Here is a 26,096-nt window from a genome sequence, read left to right as displayed (position 1 = left end):
ATTCCATTTCAAATCCAAATACCTGTGAAAACTTTTTATAGTATCTTTTTAAATGGATCATGTAACCTACATTTTCTTTTCTTCTATATTCCTTCACTCCTCCTTTTCAACATTTTGTATTGTCTGCATCTCTAAGTAATTCTTAGCAAGTAGACTACTACACCCTAAATTTTATATTTAATAATTTTAACATGCTCTATTTTAATCCTAATAGGTCCTGTTCTTTCATTGTCCGATACATTCTCCTCTCTAATTCTGCCTTTTATATTTGCCTTTTCTTTTCAATACAGCCCTCTTAATCCACAGAATATCCTGAGCTGGAGGGGACCCACAAAGATCATTGACTCCAACTCCTGGCCCTGCACAGGACCATTACCAAGAGCTCTAAAAGGCTTCAAATTATCTTCTGCTGGCCACAGACCTTCCTTTCTTGCTTTTTTTGCAAGAGAAAATTTCTGTTCAGCCAAGAGGGCCTTTTGCCTCACCTGCTGGATTCTGACATTTGGGAATTGCTGTGCCCCTAGGAGGTGATGTTTAAAAAGTGACCAGCAATGATGGACCCTAGCATCTGTAAAAAAAAAAAAAAAAAAAAAAAAAAAACATTTTCCCAACCTTACTCACTAATTCCCTGAGCAGCCTGAAATCTGCTCTCCTCATGTCCAAAGTCAAGGTTTTCCTACTGTCAACAGAGATTTTAAACTTGACCACTTCATACACTTCATAGCCACTGTGGCTGGCCAAGACAGCCCCAATCTCCACTGGGCTCACAAGATCCACCCCACTGAGAAGCAGCAAATCAAGGAGGGCATCTTTCCAAGTCAGCTTCCTTAGCACTTGTTCCATAAAATTGTTATCCAGGTGTTTTCGGAAGCTTCTGGTCCAGATTGTACCAGCTGTGTGATGCTCCCAGTTAATTGCTGGCAAGCTGAGGTCACCCATAAGGACAAGGGCAGCTTGAAAGCACCCTTAGTTCCTCAAAGAAGAATTTGCCAGCACCATCACCCTAGCTGGGAGGTCTGTAGTAGATTTAAACAATGACATCTGCAATATTTGTTTGTCCCTTGATTCTTATCCAGAGGTTCTCAGCTGTGCCCCTGGGAGACAGAAGATTTCCCTGTGGGTCCAGTCTGTGTATCAGACCCTCCATTACCCTCAGCAGGGAGTCTCCTACTACACTATCCTTCTTTTCCTGCAGACAGAGGAGGTCTGGATGTGGGGTACAGGTGGTGTGTTGTGGGAGGCCCCACTGTCCCAGAAGGACCTTTGCCCACCTCATCAGTGTCTGCACCTCTAGGTCCAGAGCTTCACAGCCATTGTAGATGGTGCCAGTCCTGCTTGTCAGATTCTGGGAATGAGGAAGAACATTCCTCCTGGTGCCTGCAGGGTCCTGCTTCCAGCCTTCACCCTTAACAGACCCTTGGCTGAGAGCCCTTGGGCTAATAACCCTGCAGGGCTGTGGGTCCATCTGCTTCTCCTCTGCAATGGAGGTTCCAGGCTCCCAAGAGTCTTGAGACTGCAGCACCTCTGAAAATAATTGGTTTCTCCCAGGAATACTGCTCATCACGCTCCTTACAGCCATTTAAATCTCCCCTGGTTGCTGACAGCACCACCCCCTCACCAGGTTGTCTCCTCACCAAGGGCTTCAGGGTCATGATGGAGCTGTTGGACCAGGTTCCTGAACCAAGGAATTGCCCTGGACAGCTGGATCTTACTCCAGTGTTTCCTTCAGCCAGGGCCACTTGAGCTCTGTACATCTGTACATATATCTACTTACAGATATGTTACCCCACCATGAGGAGACAGGAGCAGGCGACTGAATTGGTTCCTGGTCTTTCAGCCACTTTCCCCAATGTTCATCTCCTCTTTCTTTTTTCCTGCCGCATTCTTTGCAACCTCTGTCCTCTGCAGAAATCTTGGTTTTTTGTAGGTTTTTTTTGTTTGTTTGTTTTTTTAACTTCCTCTCATTCACATTCTCCACCGATGAACTCCTCCAACAACCACCATCAGTCTAAACTGATGAGAGGCTCCTTGAGGAGATGGTTGTCAGGGCTGCTTTAGTCTGCACAACTGTTCAGGGCTTGGCACGGGGTTTGCAGGGTATGAGACCAGCTGTCTCAACACACAGCCCCAGGATCAGGGCTACAAGGGACAGCTGCTGCATTATGCAAGGAGCCGCTGCTTTTTAGGAATGTTAATCAAGGTCTAAGTGAGCTTAGGAAAAAGTGGGTGAAATCACTTCAAACCACCCCCCATCTTAATTGAATGAGGTCTGTCTCAAGAAGAAGCCCAGCACACCCTCAGGTTCACATTCCTAGAGCACAGGGAATCCAGGACACACGTGAACCATGTGGTTCATTACAGAGCCTCCATAAACTCCATAGTCTTTCCATAAACTGTGTTCTCCTAAGGTCTCCCAACAAAATAAGCAGAAAAGTCAAACAATACTTTGGAAGCAAAGATAAACAGTATTTTTAATTTCAAACAAACCAGCTGGCTGTCTGAAGTAGAGATTGTAAAAACATATGATGTTATGGGGAGATGAGAAGAATTATCTTCTTGGACCTCATATTCCGAAGTAATAATTTTTCTTGGTTTCCTCTTTCCCTAAACTCTTAATCAGAATCAAAACAGCTGCACAGTTTAGATGGCAATAGCTCTAATACCTTTTAAAAAGTGATCAAACCACTACTACTCTCTTTACTTCTCATTTATTATTAAGATAATGCTAAATTTCCAGGAATTGGCATATTATATCACTACGTACACCAGACATTTTTCCTATAAAAATCCTGAGCACACTAGGACCCCCATTGTGGCAGAGTTTTTTGAGCTTTTTTAAACATCACTCAAGCTGAAATTAAATGAAGTTTATAAATAATGTTGAAAGCCAGAAGCCTGTGAAATTCTTAGAAAAAGGAACTATTATTTACCTGGCATTCACAAACTTCCCAAGAATTACCAAACTTTCTCCAACTTGCCAGAAACAGTGCTGATCTTTATTACAAAGCTCTTTTTATAGCAAGGAAAAATATATTATATATGTTAGAGAGATCTGTACAACTGCAATTAATTGATTTCTGTCTTAAGAGCCCTAGAAGAAGGACTGGTTTCAACAGGTTGTGCTCTCACACTGCATTACCATGTGCAGGTGATCAGGAACCTTGCCAAAGGTTTCCTGCATTCCCACTTGCATTAATTTTTGTGTTCCTTAGACAGCCTTCCTGCTTTGTTTCCACACATGGATGGAAAAGTGAAAGCAGAGATGGGCAACAAGCCTGAAATCCAGATGTTCAAGGGATTGCTCCAGTAAATCATCATTACACAAGGCAAAAAAAAGTCTTGCTCAGCCTGATGGGCAAGGGACCCGTAGAGGAAAAGGAATAAGTAAACACCCAAAGGAAGAACACAAGAACTCTGCAATTCTCAAGGCAGTAACCACTGACTGTGACAAAAGACAATGGTCATTAACTCAGGGCCACATTCAAGTTCCTTCTGGCAGGCAGCAAGAGGCTGGAAGAGACAGGCAAGGAGCTACACACTGCCACTGAGGGATAATGAAATGCTTAAATATCTACCACTTATGTCCATTAACTGTGCACATACTTATATTAAATATTTCTCACCTGTCCTTCCATTCTGTTCTCTGACTTCTTTATTCCCTTTCTCCTCTCCTACAAATCATGAATGTACACAGAAGGACAGAAACATTGTCAGGACAGAAGGCATGTCAAACCTGTGGTCTAAAATGCACATGAAGTTCTTCTATAATACTATAGCATTTTAGCTGAACATCTGGAAAACATTTCATTCTTCTTTCAGAGAAATAGTTTAAGTACCACTGGATTAATCCAGGAGTGAAAGCCCCACTTTTATCACATGCTTTATTTAACAGTTCATTGTTCCAAAGGCTTGTAGGTGATTTGCTTGATATATTAGCAATTACCTTCTTGGGTATAGCTGGGTGTTTCCTCCTATGTAATTACAACTGTTGAGTTGAGAAAACTAATCTAAGCTAATATAAAATAATGTAAGATCAGAACCTCTTCAACTTTGCTTTAACCTGGTTTTGTAGAGTCTGAGATTTTCAATCAGATCTTAATTTCTAACTTTAGTTGAACATTATCCTTAATCTAAAGTGTCATTAGTTAAATACATTTCACTTTTAAAAGATTTATGAACAAAGCCTCTTTCATTGCTTGGTACTTTAATAAAGATACAAGATGAAACTGCTTTAAAATGCAACTGCAGAAATGTAAAGGAGAAGATTTCAAAACATGACAGGTGGACTTCCAGACAGAAAATTGTACAGATAAAGATTTATACACTCAAAACCAGTTCCTTTACTAATTTTCTACCGAGCCTATCATGAAAACAAGACCTTGATTATGAAACATCGCCTCTGCCAGACTGAGAAAGAGGCTTTTAAACCTATGCTTGTATAAATAAGTCAGGACTTGCAAACCTTTGAGCCCTGCTTCCATTTGTGTCACTAAGTGCATCCCTGGAATCACAAGCAATGCCTAAAAGTTGCAGCAATTGGGCTATTGCACATGAGTCATACCACATAATTAGAGACTTATTGCATCCTCTGTAGCCACTGACCCCAGCAGAAAATGCTTTGAACTTGTGTTTGAAATGGACAAACACGAGGGAATCCAAAGTGCAGTTTGAAAGCTCATCCTGAAAGGCATTCTCCAGTCTGTGGAAGCAGAGACAGCTGTGTCTTCTCCTGCACCCTGCTTTATTCCTCAGAAGCCCAACCTCAAATCAGCCACTCATCCACCCACAGGACACAAACCATCAGAATTGTTGTGGCGCAGTTCTTGTGTTGGTGACCTACTCAACCATCTTCAATGCCATCAATAAATGGCACAATGCATAACTGCAGGGCAACAAGAAGTTTTCTTGTTAATGTAATAAATTTATTAATCTGTTCTGAAGATTCCATCATTTATTCTAGTTGCATTAGATAGTTCTTATTTCTATGAGTAGCAAACAAAGGAGCTTTCTATACTTTACTGACATAGCAAAGCTGATCTTTAATGATTAAAAACAATACCAACTATATTGCTCTACTTTTTTGAAGCCAAATTCACATTCTCCTGTAACAAGACAGGAAAAATAATATTGTAGCCTCAATTATGACACAGTGTTCACAGAGCTGAGATGAGGTTCAGCCCCAGCAGTGTCAGTAGGTCCCTTCTAGTTTATATCTGCAAAGATTTATCCAACTTGTGCACACACAAAAACAATCTTAGGGGCTAAATGTGCCCCCCATTTAGTATTTCCTGTTTACTGCTCTGCAATTTCCATTTGCTTAAAGAATTAGGCCATCCCAAACATCCAAAGAAATGCATATTTCTTGATATTCACTGCTAACAGGTATTTTGGCATAGTCAAACATCACTGCTGTTGATATAGATAAAGCAAGGAGAAATCCACATGGAAGGAGCAACCCCCTCCAACAACAAGCAGAAATCAAGTTGGCAAAAGTAACAGTCTTAGTGGATTGTGCATGGTGCTCCCATCCTGGGATTCTCATTGAAATGTAACAAGTGGACCCTAGTGCTGTAGTAATTTTTACATACTTTTTGCACAATAAATGTGTTACCATGGATAAGGAACAGACAAAGCTCTTCTAAATCAAAACAATCTAAAATGTCCTAAACTAGACCTTGTCTGACCAGAGTTGCTCAATAATCATGTTTATCCTAAGATATCTTCTCACAGCTACTCAGAGGCAATTTGAGAAGATATTCCCACTTCAGTAAAAACTACCTAAACCCAAAATCCACTGCAGGAATGCAACAACCAGCCTGGAAAACCTTTGCTTGGGTAGGCCCATGAATTTGCGAGTGAATTTTTTTTTCTTCCTTCTTTCTTACATATTCCAGGTACTTTGGACATTCCCAACATAAGCTAATCCATCCATCCACTAACCAGAACTATTCTTTGTAGTTGAACAAATTCTTTAATATAATGGAAAATATATGAGAGGTCCTCTCCAGGACCTTCTACATGAAGGAGAATCTTTTGTAGCTTTAAATCTCTGACCACTTAATATCTTCTAGTTCTCAGACTGGAAGAGGCACAAGCAACAACATTCCACCTTGTCCTTGGCAACTCTGATCTTTATAAACTTGAGGCACTTCTGCCTCAGTTCTCTCTTGTCCAAGCAACACTCCCAGCCTGGATAAATCCTTGTTCAAAAACAGTTCCCTAACTGATCATCCCAACCGCCCCTTAACAGAAATTCCTTAAAATCAGCTCACCCATATCAATATACCTGGAACTGCCTTTAAATATCCCCTACCAGCTGATTCCTCTCTTCCTTCCAAGCCTATTTCCCTGCAATGGTCAAAAGGGGACCAAAGGAAGACAAATATATTGCCAACTATTCTACAACAGTTTGACAGAGCAATTTTCAGCTCCCTATAGCTCCTAGATAACGCTACACACTATCAGCTTTCTGAAAAAAAAAAAAAAAGAAAAAAAAAGAGAGAGACAGAGGAAAAGGAGAAAAAGAGAAAGAGGGAGAGCAATTATGGTTGAAGCCAACTAAATTGCTCAGTCTCACAAATTGTTAAGGAAAAGAAAGCAGGTTTGTGCACATTTTGACAATGCAGCTCTCTGATTTGCTACATTAGCATTCCTGGAGTCAGCCAATTCAGAGCAGTGCTCAATTTTCACTAAGTGTTTTAAGTAGGAATCCACATTTTTTTAACTCTGAAAGCTGCTTTGGGACATGCAGCCTTCCTATAACCAACCACTTTCCCTTCTCTCTGGGTATTCAAAACAGGGAGTTCCTGCTGTGCTTGCTTCATAGAAAGGCAGAAAGCAAAGACTGCTTGAAGGAACCTATCTTGTCTAAAATGCTTATTTTCAAATTCACATTATGGTCAATCATGCATTACTTCAACCTTCCTAAAGTGCCATGAACAATGTTGCAGGTTCTTCAGGTGTGGCAAAGGATTTTATTAGCTAAAGCTGACAGCAACATCCAGCACAGACATCTTCATTGATTTGTGCACTGCCCACTTCCTCTGCATTTTAGTGCACCGGTTTACTTACCAGACTGAGGTTTTTTTAGTGTCTTATTTTGTCTGTTGTTATTTGGAGTTTGTTTATTTGTTGGGAGGGGAGCTTAAAAACACACTAAAGGCTGCAAATCATCACATCTTTATCTATGTATACTCCATTTCAGATTTTTGCCAGTTAGATATTGCTTGGCTTCCCATGCTGAAATAAAAGTCCATTAATGTTCTTCCAGACCTACCTATCACTTTATTTTTGAAACTAGCTTTATTTCTTTGTTTACTTCCAACACATTACTGAATTCCAATGAAAATCCCTAGGGCGTTTCACTTTTACTCAAAGTCAGCTCTCTTGAAGGCAAAATGCACTCTTGTGCTGCTCCTCAAAACTGTGCTTGCATGACACTGCTGAATATAATGACATCTGAAGCTGAAAACCCCAGACAGCCCCAGCTTCAGCACTGTCTGTCACAGTGGGCTCATTTACTGAGGGTAGGGCAAAAATAGATCATGTCACTCCAGCATAGTGCATTGAGACACCTCCACACTTAAAAAAAGCAGCCCTTCTAAAATTTTACACCATCCTCATTAAATTAAAATCTCCAAGCAGCTCAAAGCCTTTCTTGCCAGCCTTATCCATAAACCAATTTCCTGATTTCTTTCTGTACCCACTCCAGAGCATCATGGAAAGCACCACTGAGTACCTGCAGTTATTGTCTCCACCACGATTTTGCCACATCAGCCAAAGTATTCTAAATGTTTCATGTTCACCTAATATCTCCTTTTTCCAAACATATTCCCCTCCCCCTGGAGGAGACAGAATAGTCATTGAATAAATTCTGTACTTTGCTGTTTTCACATCTGTTTGCAGTTTGTTTTCTGTGGATTTTTTTGTTCCCCCAAAGGCTTTGGTATGAATTCAAAATCGGATATCTTGGAGAAGTACTTTACCATAATTTCTATGTTATCTTATATGTAAGTGCATAAAACATTGATTTTTAATCTCTTTCTTCTGTACTGTTTGTTAGACTTTCTCCCCTGAAGAGCAAAACTGGTAATGCTTAAAGTCTTAAATCGTGGACTGGTTTCAAATGAAAAGAATAATGAAAATCAGAACATAATTACATGCCAGAAGAGAAGCAGCACACACCTGCTCAATGAAACCCACACATTGAGCTTTGATCACACTTCTCATTTTTAATTCTGCTAAATTAGGCTGCTGCTGGTGCTTTTATCCCAATCACCAGAAGCACAGAGACCAACCTGGGCTCCAATTTCACACCCAAACTTCCAGAGACTTACAATTTCTTTCCTCCAAATATTTACTTCAAGGCTGCTCTAGTTTCTATTCATGACCATACAGGGTTATCAAACACTAATTATCCTCATTAGGCTAAGACACCCCATTTCCAGCTGCTCCTTTCGTGGTTTTTTGGGAGCTGCAGGGTTTCAAGGTTGCTTGGGAAGGAAAATATTCAAGTCAGAAAGCTTGACAAGCAGCAATAAGATCTTCCCACAATTGTTACCATCCTGTGGTATTTTTCCCTGCCCTTCTGATTAAAGGTACCTCCATCTTACAAAGCACTCATAATTCTTACTACATGTCCATACTGAAACTACCCCCCATGTAATTGTCTTCCTCTCACTTGTCTTTCTTTGCTCTTCCTCAGTAAATTACACTTTCATTCACTGTTTTCACTCCCACCTCTCTCCAGATACTTACAAGCACTAAATCCACTTGTTCTGATTTTTTTCAAATAACATTTCTTTCAGAACAGAATCATAGAATCATCAACATCACTCCCATGGAGCATTTCCATTACATAAATTTTGAAGCTTTCCTGCACTAAGAAATAATCCTCTGAACTGAATGGTTCACAGGAAGCAACAGAGGTCATATGTGACATGGGGAAGTGTCCTGGAGAGACAGAAAGAAAACCCACTGATTTTTTTTTTCCTCTTCAAACCAGATCTACCAGAAGTGCCAGTACAACTCAAACTGAAATCTGTAGAGATCTGTGCATATGCTCACCACCTGAGGCTTCAGTTCTCCGATCATAAACTGGCAAGCGTTGTCACCTCATTGCAGGGGCTCCATGCTGCTGTCTCCTTATCACAAAAGTTCCAGACCTTCCTGGTGTTTTCTCGTGGGCATCTCCTCAGAGCTCTGACTCCTTCTTCACAAAGCAGCCACTGACTCCAGTGCCCTTCTCACCCAGCCACCCCACTCTTTTATAGCATTCTTCTCATTAGTTACAGCTGTGGCCTGTTAAAGTCAGGCCTGTTCCTAATCTTTGATAATTGGCCCAGCTGCAACTCCTTAGGGCTGAGATTACTTTCTACACTATCTTTATTTTCTTCTATTCTATCCCCCTACAGGTAAGGATGCAGTTGCAAGATAGATTATGCAATGCTAGTACAGCCATGTCCCTTCACATTTGTTCTGGAAAAAACAGGGTCTCATACAATGGTCTGGACTAAAGGAATCAGAAGGCTGATATCAATATAAGCCATTCTAGTCTTCACTCCAACTCAACCACAAACAAGTGAATTGTATCCAAACAAATGAGAAGTCCCAGCACAGGGAACTCTGGATGGCATTGTTTACTACTCCTTATACCAAGTTGCAGAAACTTGTTTAATGGCCACTGCTTGAGGGTTTTTCAGTGCTTTTGGCACTTTTAACTATTTGTGAATTACCCAATAAATTGTTTTTGAAAGTTCTTTCCATCTCCAAGGCATTTGGAGATGTTTTTGTGCATTCACCAAAAGAAATGGAACAAAACATGATGCCTGACGTGCATTGCTCATGGATCTGTCTTTCATGCCTGGTTAGACTATGAATCAATGTTGGCCGTGGGAAAGCATCGCATCCCCACTCTTCCCATCAGCCTGGAACTGGGTTTGGTAGCTGTGCTGTTCCTGCCCAGTTTGCTCACTTCCAGTGCCACCACTGAACCCTTTTTGTACTGATCTAAAGGCAGCCTCCAGGGTGTTAAGCCCCAGCTCTCTCAGCAACTTTAAGGGGAAGGTAATTCAAGTCATTCTGGGCTAGGGACCACCCAAATAAACACCCAAATTCTCAGGGGGCTGAATAACAAACTCTTACTTACAAACTTTAGAACATTAAGGTAGAATGGGGTGCTTGGCAAATTCTAAAACAGCACCCAGGCAAAGTAAAGCACTCCCCAAAGCACTGACTTAGCAAGCTTTAACCCATCCAGATAAAGCAAGGCACTACACAAACTTTGCTAAGACAAACTTAAACTTGGCCAGCTCATAGTTCTGCAGACACAGGGCCCTCACGAAGGCACTGACTGGAATTATTTAGTCTGGCTCGCTGTATATTTTGAGAAGTCAGAAAGAAAAAGGAGAGAAAGAAGAAGGAGAGAAAAGGATCATCACTGCTTTTGGGTCCAGCATGGTCCCAGCTGCTTTTAAAATCCAAGGCCATCTTGGATCCCTTTAACCATAAGCTCTATTGAGAAAGCAGTTGAACTAAGCAGTACCACAGAAACAAACCCTACACTGTGCCTGCAGATGCAGCAGGGAAAATAAATATGGCAGCAGAACTGGTACCTTCTCAGTGTTATTGCTTTATACCAGCTACAAGGCAAAGTAAATTCTGAGCATTTCACTTGATTAAAATTACATAAGCAATCTCCTTCTCAAAGCCAGGTATTCCAGATAAATCTCAGGCCATTGGACCAGGAGTATTAGGAGTCTTCATTACCAAGTGCATTGCTACCCCAGATTTTATCTCCAGATAAAACCCCTTCTTTTGCAGTTCTCTCTTACTTGTAGATCATTTCTAGCATCACTTCAAAGGGACAGAGACTGCCACAACAAAACTCTCCAATGTGAAATGCTACACCTCAAGATAGAGTCAGGCCACCAAAGGCATTACAGCTTTTCAGAGTCAAAAAGCTGTAAAAAAAAAAAAGTTTGGACTCTTCAGATATTTGGTGCCACCACAGCCATAGACAGAGAAGTCAATCCACCTCTGAAATGCAGCAAAAAAATTTAAAATCCATCCAGAGCTAAAAAATGCTTCCCTGACCTATCCACACGAGATTGCCTCCCCTCTAGTTATTAACAATGGCCCATCACACGAGCTTCAGTTCAGACAGGGATGAAAAAGGCAATTCTTCTGGAAGCTGAAACTCTGCTGAAATGAAACCACCTACAAAATGAAGCTTAGAACTTTCCCTCTTAACACTGAGATTGGTGCCTCATTCACTGACCACTACAGTGGGGCCAATTAAAACTTTTTTTTCCACATTGCAGGCTGGATTTTAAGCTTAAATTCTTTCTTAAGTCTTTTAAAACACATTTCGGAGCCCTCCAACACCCTGCATAGGAAAAAAAAAAAAAAAGACATAATAAAAAAGCACTTCCAGACAGGCTGAGACTTTTTAATGTGTTTGACTGCAGGGACTTCATCCTTGGAAACAAAATTATCTGGGTAATTAAAAAATAGTTGAAAGGCAAATATATAAGTTGAAGAGAATTTAATTTATATTTTACTGTAGTGTACCCTACAGACCATATACAGAAGGAGTTACTGAGGTGAAAGTCAAGACTTTTCAGGAAGGATCCTTTTAGGTGATCAAAACTAAAAAGCACCATTGCTCATTTTCATTTAATATCTGATTTGCAATCAGCCCAGAGGGAGAATCCAGCAGAATAAATATTCTATAGTCCTATGGAGAAAAGTGGGTAGCCCAGGGAAGTGGGTGAGATCACTCAGTGATCTCAAAGGTCTTTTCCAACCTCAGTGTTTCTATGAAAAGCACATGATCTATATTTCTCCATAGTCAGTATCACATCTCATGTCCCATGGTTATTTATTGGCTCATTAAATGCATGCTTTGCTATGAGACACTAAGTCTGATTTCACATTCAGCCTTATGAGGACATCCAGAAAATATAGCACATTTTCTGCTGCTCAAAGCAGTCTCTCAGGAAGCCTTAATGGCAGTGTCCATGTAGTCTTTGGCAGAGACTGCATCAGGAAAACTTTAATGGCACAGAATCACAGTTTTGCTTGCTGCTAGAGCTGCTGTAAATGAGGAAAAGAAATTTAATAGGATTAAATTACCTATTTTAGGCCCCAAAAGTTGGTGACATATTTGCTGCAAACTCTGTTTCCTGACAAAATTATGTTGCAAAATGCCCTAGTTATGACAACCTGCAGCCCAGGCTTGCCACACAATTATAGCCAGGTGTACAGGAAATCTTTTGTCACAGCCCTACGCAGAATTTCTGCTTTCTCCCAGTGTTTTCTGGCTGATCTCATCAGGGGGCTGAGGTTTGAAACTCTGGCTGATTCCCAGAGCCAGTGTGTGAGTTCTGAACACTGAGGCCTGAAGCAATGTGGTCCCTCAGCCACAAAGAAAGCAATTTCCCCTATTCTGCCCTAGAGATGAGAAGAGGAAGGATGACAGTGAATGGGCCTTCAATCTGCCTCTCCCAATTTCTCAGCATTCCCATAATGGGAGTCACATTCTGGATTATGGGTACAAACCTGCTCCCATGAAACTTTGATTTCACTTATACAAACTTTTCTGAACTGTTGGCTATTTGGGAAGCTTTGCCCAAGCCCCAGAGAGGTTTCAAGTGGAGACCCTTGATGTTATCAATCACAAGCAAACACCAAGAAGCAGAGAACTGCTAATTTAAACCATTGGGCACTGCTCAACACGTGCAATGAGACCAGCTTGAAGCCCTCCTGGCTGTGTGGATCCTGTCTACCTTGGCTGTTGCCTCCTTCCAAACACAACTCCTTATTTTTAACATAGAAAACCTCTCATTCTGAAGACACATACAGAAAAAAAACCCAAACTTGCAATTTATGGATCAATACCTACTGTCTCCTTGGAAATTCATGTCATATTACAAAATATAGTTGGTGCCTATTGTCAAGTATGACAGAAACCCAGATGTTATTCTACATGGTGTAAGCAAATGTGGATTTTCCAGACTGTTGCCTAAAGAAATTTTGGAACAACCTCTATATCCATCATAAACATCAACCTATCCAGTCACTGCCACTGGAGATGATAATTAAAAGCTAACTATATGAGGAAGCATCCAGCTCTTTATTTACTCCACAATTTAAAATGCTACAGCTAAGATCATCATTATCTAATTTCCAAACAAGACTTGCTCAAGCTGACTGATTCTGTTCAGAAAATTAGCCTGAGGTTTATCTTTGTCACCACAGCCCTCACAAGATAGCTACAGTAGTTAGCACCTGCCAGCTGAAATTACTTGAAAATGTGGGGCAACAGCTCTTGTAAGCAGTCATTTTTGCTGTTTAACAGTCTTAGAAGGCTTCTCACCACAACAGCTGCCCTAGAGATTAAATAAAATGGGAGAGAAGTGGCTCAGTTTAGGACAAAAGGATATTATGTTCAAAGTGCTGATATTTCACCAAACAGTCACAGCATTGTAGGGCAGAGGGAAAGCCAGCAGGTCTGTGTTCACTGTTTGAAAACTGGCAGCACAAGATACACACAGAAAAGAGGTTCATGTAATTCATAAAAACAGCTCTTTGTGTTGGTAAAAAACTGATTGTGAAAACATGAATGGAGGTCAGCATCAAATAATTTGATATTTCAGTGTCTGCAGAGTGACAAAGCACAGAAAATCAACCTGTACAAAGTGATCATCCCCCTGGCTTAGAGGGGCTGTTGCTCTCCACTGCTGCTCCACAGCAGGATGCTACACTGGTCCCATTTCACTTCCACCTGCATCCAGAAATAACCTCAGAAAGAAGACCCAGCCAGCAAGGTCTTTCCAGTCTTGCTCTGAGAAAGAAAACCAGAGGATGTTTCCAACCAAACCCCGTTTCCATCTCTGGGTCAATTACAGATGCCTTAAAGTCTTTTGTTCTAATTCTACTCATGTCAGAGGCCTGTGTGCCCCTGTGCCACAGCACAGCTTGAGTACACAGAGGGATCTGTTTCAAGCCTTGCACCCTTCAAAAAGCTCCTCCCCAAGGCACTGTCCTGCCTTAGCTGCTCCCCTAGTCTGCCCCAAAGTGCCAAAAGAGCCACAGGAAATTTGACATATGGTGCATCAGCTCCTTAAAACACTGTCCTCAGTAATCCAACAGTGATCCTAAATGTTTACCTCATCCAGCTATCAACTACTGGCACTGTTATTTCATGAATGTAAAAAAAGAAAATGAATGCATGGATACAATCCCTCTAGATCAGGTTCTTCTCCACATAATAGGAAGAAATGGAGAAGAGTGAACAATTCCAGCTACTACTGCTGGGTTTGACAGAAGACATTAATCACTTCAGTATATATTAAGAAATGCTGCACTGCCATATTATCAAAGAAATATGTCTCCTCTCTGTGCAACCTACTTCAACCCTAAGGGTTTGCTCAGCTGGTTTGGAAAAGCTAAAAATGTGTATCCAAAGCAGTAGGGGTTGAAAACCTGAATTGGACTAGAAATATCATTGACAACTTGAAGCCTATATAGAAAAAACTCTAGTTTGTTCATTTAAAACCACTTTTTAAAATTCAGGGTCAATGTCCACTCTTCATACAGATGACTTTGATTTTAGAAGTCTCTGCTGTGACCTAGCAAATTTTGTCATATTTGTCAGTACTGAGGAGATCCCCTTGATGCCCCTGTCTCCATCCAGCATAGCTCCAGTGCAGGGCTACTGATGATACCTACATTTTCTCAAATTTAAGCAAGAGGGGACATTTACCATGAACATTTGTAATTATTTTTTTTAAAAAACAGGCCGCACAACTCTTCTTGGTGTGATAGATGAGTAACGCAATGATTGACTCTCAGAATTAATAGACAAATATCATGTATATAGGTTAAGAAAAGTTTTACAGATTTATAGTTATGTTTTACCCCCTTGCATGGTTATCAAGGGACAGCTGGAGTTGGGACCTCTGGGGGGGCTGGCCTGTCACTGTGGCAACATCTGACCTCCAATCAGAATTTGAGGGAGAGATCTCCACCACTGGACAGCAAAGAAGGGGTTGATGGACAGAACTTTGGGAGGAGTTAAAGGGTTAAAAAGGGGAAACCTCCATTGTGAGTGGGCTTGTCACTGTCATATTTTCTGGGAAAATCCGTTCATCAGGATTTCTTCTCCTGGGAAGCTGAGGGAAAAATGAAAACAATAATTATCTGATTGCTTCTCCTGTGTTTTGCTGCTTTGGAATGGGGTTGGAGATTGCTTATCCAACAGGTGGTTGTTTGATTGGTTTCATGTGAATTGTTTTAACTTCATGACCAATCACCATCCAGCTGTGTTGGGACTCTGGAAGAGGTCACAAGTTTTTTCATTAGTATCTTTTAGCCTTCTGTAAGTATCCACTCTCTATTCTTTAGTATAGTTTTAGTATAGCATTCTTTAATATAATATAATATCATAATATAATAAATAAGCCTTCTAATAACATGGAGTCAGATTCTTGGTTTCCTTCCTGCCACAGGGGACCCTGAAAATACCACAGGGGCTGAGCACATGGCGGGGAAATTCTTTTGCTCCTAGTGCCATATTATTATAGAGAACCTTTTTTCTCTATTCAGTCTTCTGTTGTATTTTTGATAAGGTTTAATAAAACTTCCTAAGCTATGAAAAGTGAGTAGCTATTTCTCACATTTGCAAGTGAAGTTCTGTTGGTTTGTGGCCTGAAACTGTTTCTGTTCACGGGCCTGGAGCTTTGCAGGGACCCTGTGAGAGGGGCAGAGGAAGTGCCTGTGCCTCACTCATGCAGTGTGAGGACATCTCAGCGCTAGGTTTAAAATGCTGACTAACAGCCAAATCTGGATGAATTCTGACAGCACATCAAGCTCATTGTGAGAGCACAGCACTCCACCTCCACAGCCCGTCCTCAGCAGCATGCTCCAAGCAGGGCAGCACCGCTCACATAAATTGAGCCTCACTCTAGATCAGTTACGCCAGCTCATCTTGCAGCAGCAGCACTCAATTTGTTCAGTAAAGACTCAGCAGTAGTTCAGTACAGTCAGCTTTAAGGTTGCCTTATATTTCATGTTGTAAATACTGTGGCACTTCATCAACAGCCCCGCTGCTCGCACAGACGGCGCTCTCGTGTTAGTGGGGTCCTATTGATACTTCTCAAACTCCATTTTAGCATTTGGCAGGGCGGATTAAAGGGAAGCAAAAGTGAGTTCTTGAAAGAAATTCTGGTCCAAGTCAGCTTCCTTAGCTACATGCCACTTTCAGGATAAATTAGTTCCTGCAGGGATTACCACCAGCACAAGTACCAGGCATCCGCCCACACAGTACATTCAACTCTTACACTTTTAATTCATTAGTCCCTTCAGCTGGGTTAGATGTTTCTACAACCTCTAGGGGCAAACAAGAAAGCTTAGATGACTTCCTAACCTCTTCTAAAATCTTGAACAAAGTGTTTAAAAAACACAACAGTCATTTCTTAACAATAGGGATTAGAAATTTGTCTTGTACTGAAAAAACATTGAAACCAGAGCTGACAATGTCTCTGAAAAGCTCTTCAAGCAGCAGTGGTAATGTATGCTAAACCTCAGGATTGTAAACCATTTAGATCATTAGATTATTTTAAACTACTCTCCAAAAGCTACAATGATGCTTGGAAAAAAAATTTCCAGTGAATGAAAATCATTAACTATGCCTGAAATGTCTTAATCTTAAATTAGTTCTACTTCAATGTGCTGTTCCTACTGACATGTTATTAATTATTATTGCTACTGTGTATTCTCAGTTTCTACAGTCAAAAGTTTCATTTCTTAATTAGTCTCTCAGTAAAAGAGCATTCCTTAATAAAAGTTAAGCTTTTGATATCTATCACACTCAATTTAAGACAATAAATCAGCTTTTTCTCTACGCAAATACTTCAATTGAGGCAAAAATATTTCCAGAAAATAGAAGTATCACATTTCAGTGAAAATAAGACAAGATTTCAAATGAGAAGTTTTTTAATGGTGCAGCTACCAAAACATAAGTTATATTAGACCCAAAATCTGATCATTCACCCCATTATCCACCTCTAACCATTGCTGGAGAAAGACGAACAGCAGAAAAACATAAAAGTCAGAAGTAGTACAACAAACCTTCCTTCCTAACAAGTTATTAATCCATGAGAATGTTTCCCACGTGACAATTTAATTATTTTAATAGCTCCTAGTGTGCTCAATAATTTTATCCATCTCATCCCCTGATTCACCAGCTAGTTTGCTTTTTTTTGCTCCAGAGAAAGCCGGGACATTTCTGAGGTGTTACGTCCCCATGAAAAAGAAGCCACAGTGGCACTTTTCCAATGCATCACATTCACTTGTCGACTACTAATTTTATCCTTTGTGACAGTTTGTTGACACATTTAGCGCAGCATCCTCCCACTCCGACCACTCCCAAGCTCCCGGGTCCCCACGGAGCGCTGCGGGCAGCACAGCTTTGACGCCTCCTCTCAGTCCCTGGAGGTCCTCGGCAATTAAAGCCACAAATTACCCTGCTCAGTGGTCTCCCTGGAGTGTAGGAGGGGTAAAGCACTCTTGCTTTCCCTCTGGAAGCCACCTGTGTCACAGTCCCCATGGGCGGGCGCAGGGTGACAGTAACTGTGCCAGGGGATATCAGCATCTCTGGGTCTGGATTGAAGGCACCTGAGATGGTAGTTCATGTTCTGACTCAGGTGTTTATTATTTCTTATCAGTAAAACAGTCTCACAACCATGAGTTCAGCAGCTTTTCATTAACAAGGCACAAAATGGCCAACAATCTCTTGGTACAAGGTCTTTTATGGCTAAACTATCCAATTAGGAAAGGACACCTAGATTATTTTCCCTTTTAACCCAATAACCAATCCCTGGAAGCCCACAATGCAGACTTTTCTATCCAATTACAAAACATCACCCAAACCCATGAAGAAGGAAGAAGAAACATGAAGAGAAGAAACCCAGGACAACAACCCGTGCCCCAAACTCGTGAAGAAGAAGGAAGAAGTATGAAGAGGAAACCCAGGATGACACCCTGTGCCCTCCATCTTGCTTCCATCCACAACATACTAAAAATCTCAAAACCTAAATTTCTCACCAAGTGATACACCTACACTGCTCTCTATAATCTATTTCACACTTTTGTGGATTCCAGTCTATCTTGAAGTCTAGGAAATTTTCTCCATGAATGAGGGTCAAAGTCAGTGTTCCCCCGGGGGCCAGGGCACCCCAGTGCAGACAGAGGAATATTCCCAGTGCCCTGGGTTTCCACAAGAGGAGATGGGTGTGGAGTGAAAACTCCAGCATCACTCACTGGTCTGTGGGGAAAACATCCAACTGGGGACCACACTGTCAATCTCCTGATTTCTTCCCATTGTCACCAAAGCCTTTGTGGTTTTCCAGCCTGGAGCTTTTTCACCTCACCACTGACAGTTTCATCCTTCCCTTACACCAGCAGTGCCCTCTCTGTGGCACCCTGGAGAGAGTGTGGGGTGGGATGAGGAGGAGGAAGGACAGATTTACTTCAAGAGTGGGAACCACAGGCTTGATTGATCAGCCAGGAGTGCAAATAAGAACTTTTCTCACTGCCTCTGAAGCTCATTTTAGCCAAAGGCCCTAGATCAAGAGCCTGGATTTAAAATATTTTACCTGTAAAGCACACTGACATCACAGCAAGACAATAAAAGTTTTAACTGCTGCAAAGCAAACAAAAGCAATGGGGCTGTGTGAAACCAAGTCAATCACAATCTAACCCTTCTCAACCCTATCACAAAGGCTTACAACTTTGGAGCAATCTTTGTCACTGCCTGTTTTCTACCATTGGACCACACAGCCTTGCTCAAAACCTGTTCCTAAAAGAATGAAACATCAGCTGCAGAAAGTGAGAAATCTGACAGCAGTTGTCTGATCCTCACAAAGGAATTGGACTGTAAGAAGGAAAGCTGGACAGAGAAATAAAATGCTTCAACACCACAAGAAAGGAAAACAAAATAAACAAGGAGCCCATGCAGTAAATTCACCAAGTGAGATCCTTCCAAAGCACAAACAATCCCATTGCTTTTAGCTTTTGGCAGTGTGTGGCATTAACGCCTTTCCTGCTCAGGTCTGAGACCTAAGCAGTCTACTTTGCTTGCAGAACCTGTCCCACATGGTGGAACCAAACAAAGCACTGAGAGCACACTGCTCTCCCCATAACAAAGCTTCGGTGGAGGTCAATAGAAATGTCAATGGGAAACAAATGCTCCAATGATGAGGCAGCTCCTGCAGGACCCTGTCTTGCAGCCAGTGACAAAGAGAAGGAAAGTAAATGCTTTCCACCTCAATTATCTTTTTCTGCTTTTCTTCAGCTAAGGGAGAGTGCATGAAAAATATATTTTGAAGCACATCAAAGCAGGAAAAATTCTATTTGCTATCAATAGATGAATTAGCTCTGAAAAGTAAGCTTAACTAAGTCAGACTGCGCATCAGACTTTGCATGCTGCTACTGAGAACATGACTACAGCAATACAAGAAAGTAATAAGTTGTCTCAATAGGGCTCAATTTGCTGGCTTTGTGAATCAACAGAAAACACACAGCAACCCAAATTCATCCCATGCTCACAAATACATCCAAAGGCCTGGAATCAGGCTGAGTTCCTCTCCATCATACTCACCTATAAATGACAAATTGTGTCATCTAAAGTTCCAAATAGTTTCAGCAGTTGGTCTGAGGCTCTTTAGTGCAGCCAAGGTCCAAATAATAAAACCAATTTATGCACCTTGAAACCTGGGTTTCATCAATGATTTCTGTAGCCTTCACAGGCCTGTAAAGGCAGAGAGGAGCCCTTGGAGATCAAGCAAAGATCAACAGCTCTCCCCAACCTTTTTCAGCCTTAAAAAGTTAACTGGTCTCAGCTGTAATCTGTAAACTAACACAGCTGAAAGCTTCCTGTAATTAAACTTTTTTTTTTTTTTTTTTTTTTAAGTCTCTGCTGCCTCTTTGTAACCTCCTCCATGACTCACAGATTAGGAACCAATGACAACCATAGTTTAGCTCCATTTTTGAATGGAATGAGATTTAGGATGTGGCTATCATTTGATCTGTATCACACAATTCGCAGAAACAAGTGTGCAGAGTGACAGCTTGCAACTCAAAAAACTGCCAAACATGACATTCAAAGCTGGGGGGCCTGAACCCATGGTCTTAGTAATGATTACCCCTTGATCATGTCATGATTCCCATTAAGTGCATAATAGACTTTTAATAACCAATGCTATTATAACAAAATGCAGCAAAATAATTGAATGGAATTGGAGCAATTCAGTTATTTGTATTGTCATATACTCACTGATCTCAGATAAGAGCTCTACATTAAGACAAAAAGCACTCTGGAAATCAATAGCTCATGCCAAATTCCTAACCAGTCTTTTACTGTTCTCAAAAGTATCTGTGTACAAACTTTTAAAGCCTCAGTTTTAATATAGTGCCTACATTTTACAAGTCCTCAGTTAATCCATTCAGGTTAGCAAAGCATGGATATGTGCACACATTTGTAGGGAATTTGTAGGTAGGGAAGCTCAAAGCATCTTTAGTTGCACTTGTTTCCCTCTTAATCATTCTAACAAAACACATCACAAAATGTTTCCCCTGTAATCTATCTGTTACCTATTTTAATTGCATTTTCATTCTTCTAATTTTGTGTAGTTTATTTATTGTAGACGACAGTCAGTGGAGGGGGCTGCATAAAGGGGATGTTGGAATCAGGCCCTGCATGTTTGCAGTGAGTTGAGATAATCTCTGCAGACTACTTTATCTGATGCCTTCCAGCTTTTTGTGTATGATAGTACACAGATGGAAGAAAAAGAAACACTAGAAGCATAATAAACATGACAAAAAGTAGTTGCTTGTTTTCCTTGCAGAAGGACAAAAGATGACAAAAGCAGCAGCAATGCAAGACTATTTCTACCTACCCACATGTGAAGCACAGTAACTAAAACAAAACACAATGTGAAAAATTTGGTCCTTCCCAGTTAAAAATTCATAGGCTCAGGTTCCAGCTATACTTTTTTTTTCACGTTCCAGCCATAAAATTCTCTTGACTTTCTAGATATCAGTGTTACCTGTGCTCCTTGCTACATCATATCCAAACCTGAAGCAATTCCTCTCACATTTGGGTGCCCTATGCGGGCTGTCTTACAGAGATCTAACATTTTAAGCAGGACTGCCTGTCTTCCCCTCTGACAGCTCACAAGGGCTTCACTTTTAAGTTAAACATCCAAAAACTGAGGCATGAAAGATTATCACCATATCTCATCCAGCAGGTCTCAGACACCTCTGTCCTAGGATAGAATCAGCCATGAAGAAGTGGCAATCTCTTTTCAACAACAAAATAAGAGATAGAAAATAAAGAACATGGATGTAGGCATCCCACTTTCAGCTACCTTGGGTAGGGCAGATAAATCCCAAATGCAATGTTTATGTGGCTCAGCATGTCTATGTCAAAATCCAAAGAAGGTTGCTGTATAGTACTGCCTTTTTACCTCACCCTGATAAGCTTCATATGCAGTGATTCTCTTCAGATTGCTGGAATGAGATTTCCCACAATCCTCATTCCTGTGGTATCTACTGATCTCTTACATTTTCTGGTACATTTCTAAGAGACTTAGTTTAGCTCAAATCACAAACCACTTGGGTCAGCCTTTTTGATCCAGGGCCTGATCAGTCACAAAGTGTGCCAACTCCAGTCCATGTGCTACATAAATTGGTATTTTATTTCTAGTATCTATATATTAATGAAACCAGGACTGAACTTTGTGATTTCATCCATGACTCTTTCTGCTCAAACATTTTAAGAAATATGACAAAAATTCACAATGGATAAATTATGTGGCTTAATTTGAAGTTCTAAATCTTTATGTGATTTGGATAATTTAGCTTGCATTAAACGATTTGGAAAGCAGAAAGTACTGACATGAAAAATAATTGGAACAAAGAGAAAGGCAAAATAAAAGAGCAGAAATGAGTACTAATGAAAGACAATTAAATATATGGCAATCTGGAATAAAGAATTCCAATACTAATTTTGAAAGATTGCTCTGGAGAACACAGCTGGAATAAACAATTGCTTTTACTGAAAAGGCTACACAGCTTTGGCTGGTTTGCTTATGGTTTAATTAATTATTAGTACAAAACCATTTGCAGCTATCTGACATTTCAATCTAAGTGAGACACAAAAATGTGAAAACTGGAGTCAAAGGGAACATACATTTTTCCCAATTTTAATGACAAACATCAGTAATTATCTGACTGAATACTAGAAGCTGAAAGTAGTGATGGTAATTTTCCTCTGAAACTGACTCTTTCGTCTTCTTGGGGTGTTTTGTAGGTAATTAATCAGAGGAGAAATTGTGCTCATTGTGAAGGGCAGCCTGACATGAGCAAGTAAATGTGTTCTGTGTGTTCCACCTTTGCAGGGTTGTAGAAAATAGCCTGTCCTGGGAAAATGACATTTTTTTTCAGCTACACACATGGGAATGGTACAATGACATTTAAACTAAACAGTAGCATTTGTCTATGAAATCCATTCAGCCTGTATTTCTATTTGATTCTTTATCCCATGGTTTGAACAGAAATTATAATTCACTTTGAAGATCTGTACTTCTTCAAAACTTTAAATAGGAATGTATCTAAAGATAATTTTGTTTCTGTACCCTAAAAGAAAATAGAGAGGAAATACTAGTTATTACTTCTGATGAAAATGTATAAAATATTGGAATTTTTATGTAAGCAAATTTAGCAGCCTTTTCATATGCACTCAGGCAACAAGACACAAATTAAATTTACTTTTCTGAACTCTATTTGTTACATGAATAAATATGGATTAGTGGATTGAGTCAGAATAAGCTTATTCTATTACAATTGTATTTGTCAGAGATTATTTACAGTGCTCTACATTTCCCTCCCAATAGATTTGTTTGGGTGGGGGTTTTTTTCCATTTCTAAATGCAGACATCCCATCTCCCGGATGTCTGCATTTAATCAGGGGCGTCTACTTTTTTGCAGCTCATTTTCGTTTTCCAAACAGAACTTATGTTTTTTACAGGTTGCCAAAAAATATTTTAAACATGTAACTCGGTCACAAAATAATTTGTTTGGAGGAAAACTGAGAGCAAAATAATACTGTGGGAGTTTTTTTTTTCAAACTGCGGTAATCGCTTATTTTGGTGCAACAGTTGAAAATCCTTTTGTGCCTCTAAGCAGATGGGCACGTGATTGATCCACCCACTTCCCCAAATCTCTGCATTTTTGGGAACAAAATCCATTTGCACTCCTGCATGGCATTCACATTCTCCGAAAAAATTCCTTCGCCCAGGGTTTTTCTCCTGGGAAGCTGAAAGGCAGCAAGAGAGGCCTCAGAGAAAAGGAAAACAATTCTTATCTCATTTGCTTCTCCTCTGTTTTGCTCCTTTGGAATGTGTTTGGAGATTGTTTACCCACTGGTGATTGTTTCATTGGATTCTGCTGTGAGTTGTTTTCACTCATTGGCCATGTGGGGCCAAGCTGTGTTGGGACTCTGGAATGAGTCACGAGTTTTCATTAATATCTCTTTAGCATTAAGTATCTTTTCTGTATTATTTAGTGTAGTATAGTATTCTTTAATATAATATAGTATAATAAAGTAAAAATTAGCCGCCTGGTACGATGGAGTCAGATGCATCATTCTCTCCCCACCTCGGTGGACCCGCATTTTACAATACTCCCGTATCCCTCCCACTCAACAGCAAGCTGCAGAGGCACTTCCAGACTTGCCCAGCAGCCTCAGCTCTGCCAGTGAACAACACCTTGGAAGATGGGCAGCTACTTAGAGGTAGGTGTTGATAACCAGACCACCAACTCAAGTATCACCACCTCCGCTCCGCAGGCACACCAACATCTTGCCTTCCATCCCTTCTCACAGCGCCTGGGGCGGGGGTGAGCATTCCCTCAGGGCAGAGCTTATCTCTCTGTGTGGGAGAATCAAATCTGTCTTTTCCCTCTTCTCAGGTCTACGTTTATGCAAATCTCCCTCCCCTGCCATACAGTTTACAGATGGAGGGTTGAATGAACCAACGGTACACTTGGAAGCAGAAGATTTAAAAAAACCCACAACAACAGAAAAAAAAAAACACCAAACCATATTCAACAAGCTTCTTTCTCCTTTCTTACAAGGCTCCATCACTGAGGCTTCTTTTCTGAGCCAGAACTCTTACAACACTCTTCAGAAAACATTAAAATCCTTTGGCACTAAAATGAAAGTAGACCTCTAAGTTAATATGCTTCTGTGTTCTCTCAAGTGAGGTTAGGAAAGAGGCAAAAAGATCATTCTGCCAAACTAATTTCTTAATCCTTCCCTGTCATAGTAATCTAAATCCTTGCCTGTTGCAGTAATCTAGGATTATAAAGTTTCTAGTGAGGGAGCAGTGAGTGTCCTCTGTGTGCCTGGAAGGTTTATAGAACACCACAGATGCTAAAAGCAGCTAAGAGATCCCAGTCTTCTGAAAAGCTTCTGTTTGGTTTAGTCTGGCCAATGCTGAAAAGAGAAAATATCTTTCTTTTCTCCATTGTGCAGTTTTATATTCAGAAAGCATACACAATGTTTGTGACTTTAAAATAAATCATTAATATGCACACTTTATTTCCTCTGCCTTTACAGCCTTATTTGGATTCAGTGATACTAAAACTGAAGTCTCTCTGTAAGGAAAGAGATATCGATAAATCAGTTATCCTAAAAATGTTCTGCCTCATTTCATGCTAATTATTGCAACAGCAAGTCTTGCAGGTGTCATACATCCAGAATTTCACAACAGGCATCTAGGGAAAAAAATATATATAGCAGCTAAATAAATGAATCACAGGAAAGTGAACTGAAAAAAAATCATACATTTTCTATTCACCCAAAATTTCAGTGAAGCCAAGATGATGATAAAAATACTGTTTCTTCATTCATGCTGATCTGCTAAGTAGTGCTACTAAAAATGTAGAGAAATTCTTCCATATTCAAATAGGAAGCAGTGCAAGTTTGCACAAGTGTCAGCCAGCTGCTGACTGTCACTGATGCTACTGCCAAGCAGACTTTCCAGGCTTGAAAAGATGATCCTACTCATAATTTTTCCCATTGCTCTTGATCCTTTCACCACTGTATGAGCAAACTCCATCTTTTGCATGCTTTGCAGCAAAGCTGGGGTTTGGGGGATCTTGGTTGAGTAGTCTGGCTTTGCACTGAAAGGGCTCAGTGCACTGGGAAAAACAGGAAACCTGGAATGCTGTGTTGCTGCTGTTCCTCCATGCCCCAGCAGCCTTAAGACTATGTTAATTCCCACTTTATTTTGCATTCTTGACCATGAAAATATTAGACATGCACAGTTTTTGGTCTACTAATTATTACCCATCTCCTCTCTTTTGTTCTATGTCTTCAGCTTGATGTAGGGAACCAACCTTGTCAGTGTGGGCCATTTCTCCTTCATGAAACAAATCCATGAGCACCCCAGTATAAGACACCTCCCCATCTGACAAGTCTCCTGAGAGTTCCCTAAAATGGAGAAGGTTGGGTTTTTTCCTCCTCATTAACTGAAAATCCCAGATGTAATCTAAACAGACATATTGCAGAAAATAAACATGTTTCAGCAGTGCCTAAGAAATGTGTGTAATTAACAAAGACTTCAACACAATCTTTACAAATCTTACTGTCATATCTGAAAAGACCTTAAAAAATATAAGAAAAATCCCAAGCAGTTACCAAACTGAAGCTGGAAAGATACCAGTTAAGACATACATGTTTCAAAGGACCTTGAGAAGGAAAAGAAAACAAACCCCAGCAATGCCAAACCATGTTCCAGCACCAGGCCCAGGAAGGGGAGGCAGAGAAAGGAGAGAGGAGTGAAGCCTTTTTATCTGGGACTAAAAAGTGGCAGATGATCCAGTGAGACTTTTCTACATACAGCTTTTTAGGCAGAAAGGAAGCAGAAAGGGAGTAGTTCTCATTTCCTCAGGACACAACAGTCTTACAAGCTGAGAGGAATCCTTATTAAACATAATCTTAATGAATTCTATAATTTTCTTTTTTTTTT

This window comes from Agelaius tricolor, unplaced genomic scaffold, assembly GCF_023055355.1.
Source record: "Agelaius tricolor isolate 1412-34295 unplaced genomic scaffold, bAgeTri1.0.p SCAF_1, whole genome shotgun sequence".
In the NCBI taxonomy this organism is placed as follows: Eukaryota; Metazoa; Chordata; class Aves; order Passeriformes; family Icteridae; genus Agelaius; species Agelaius tricolor.
This window is presented reverse-complemented; position numbering follows the sequence as displayed.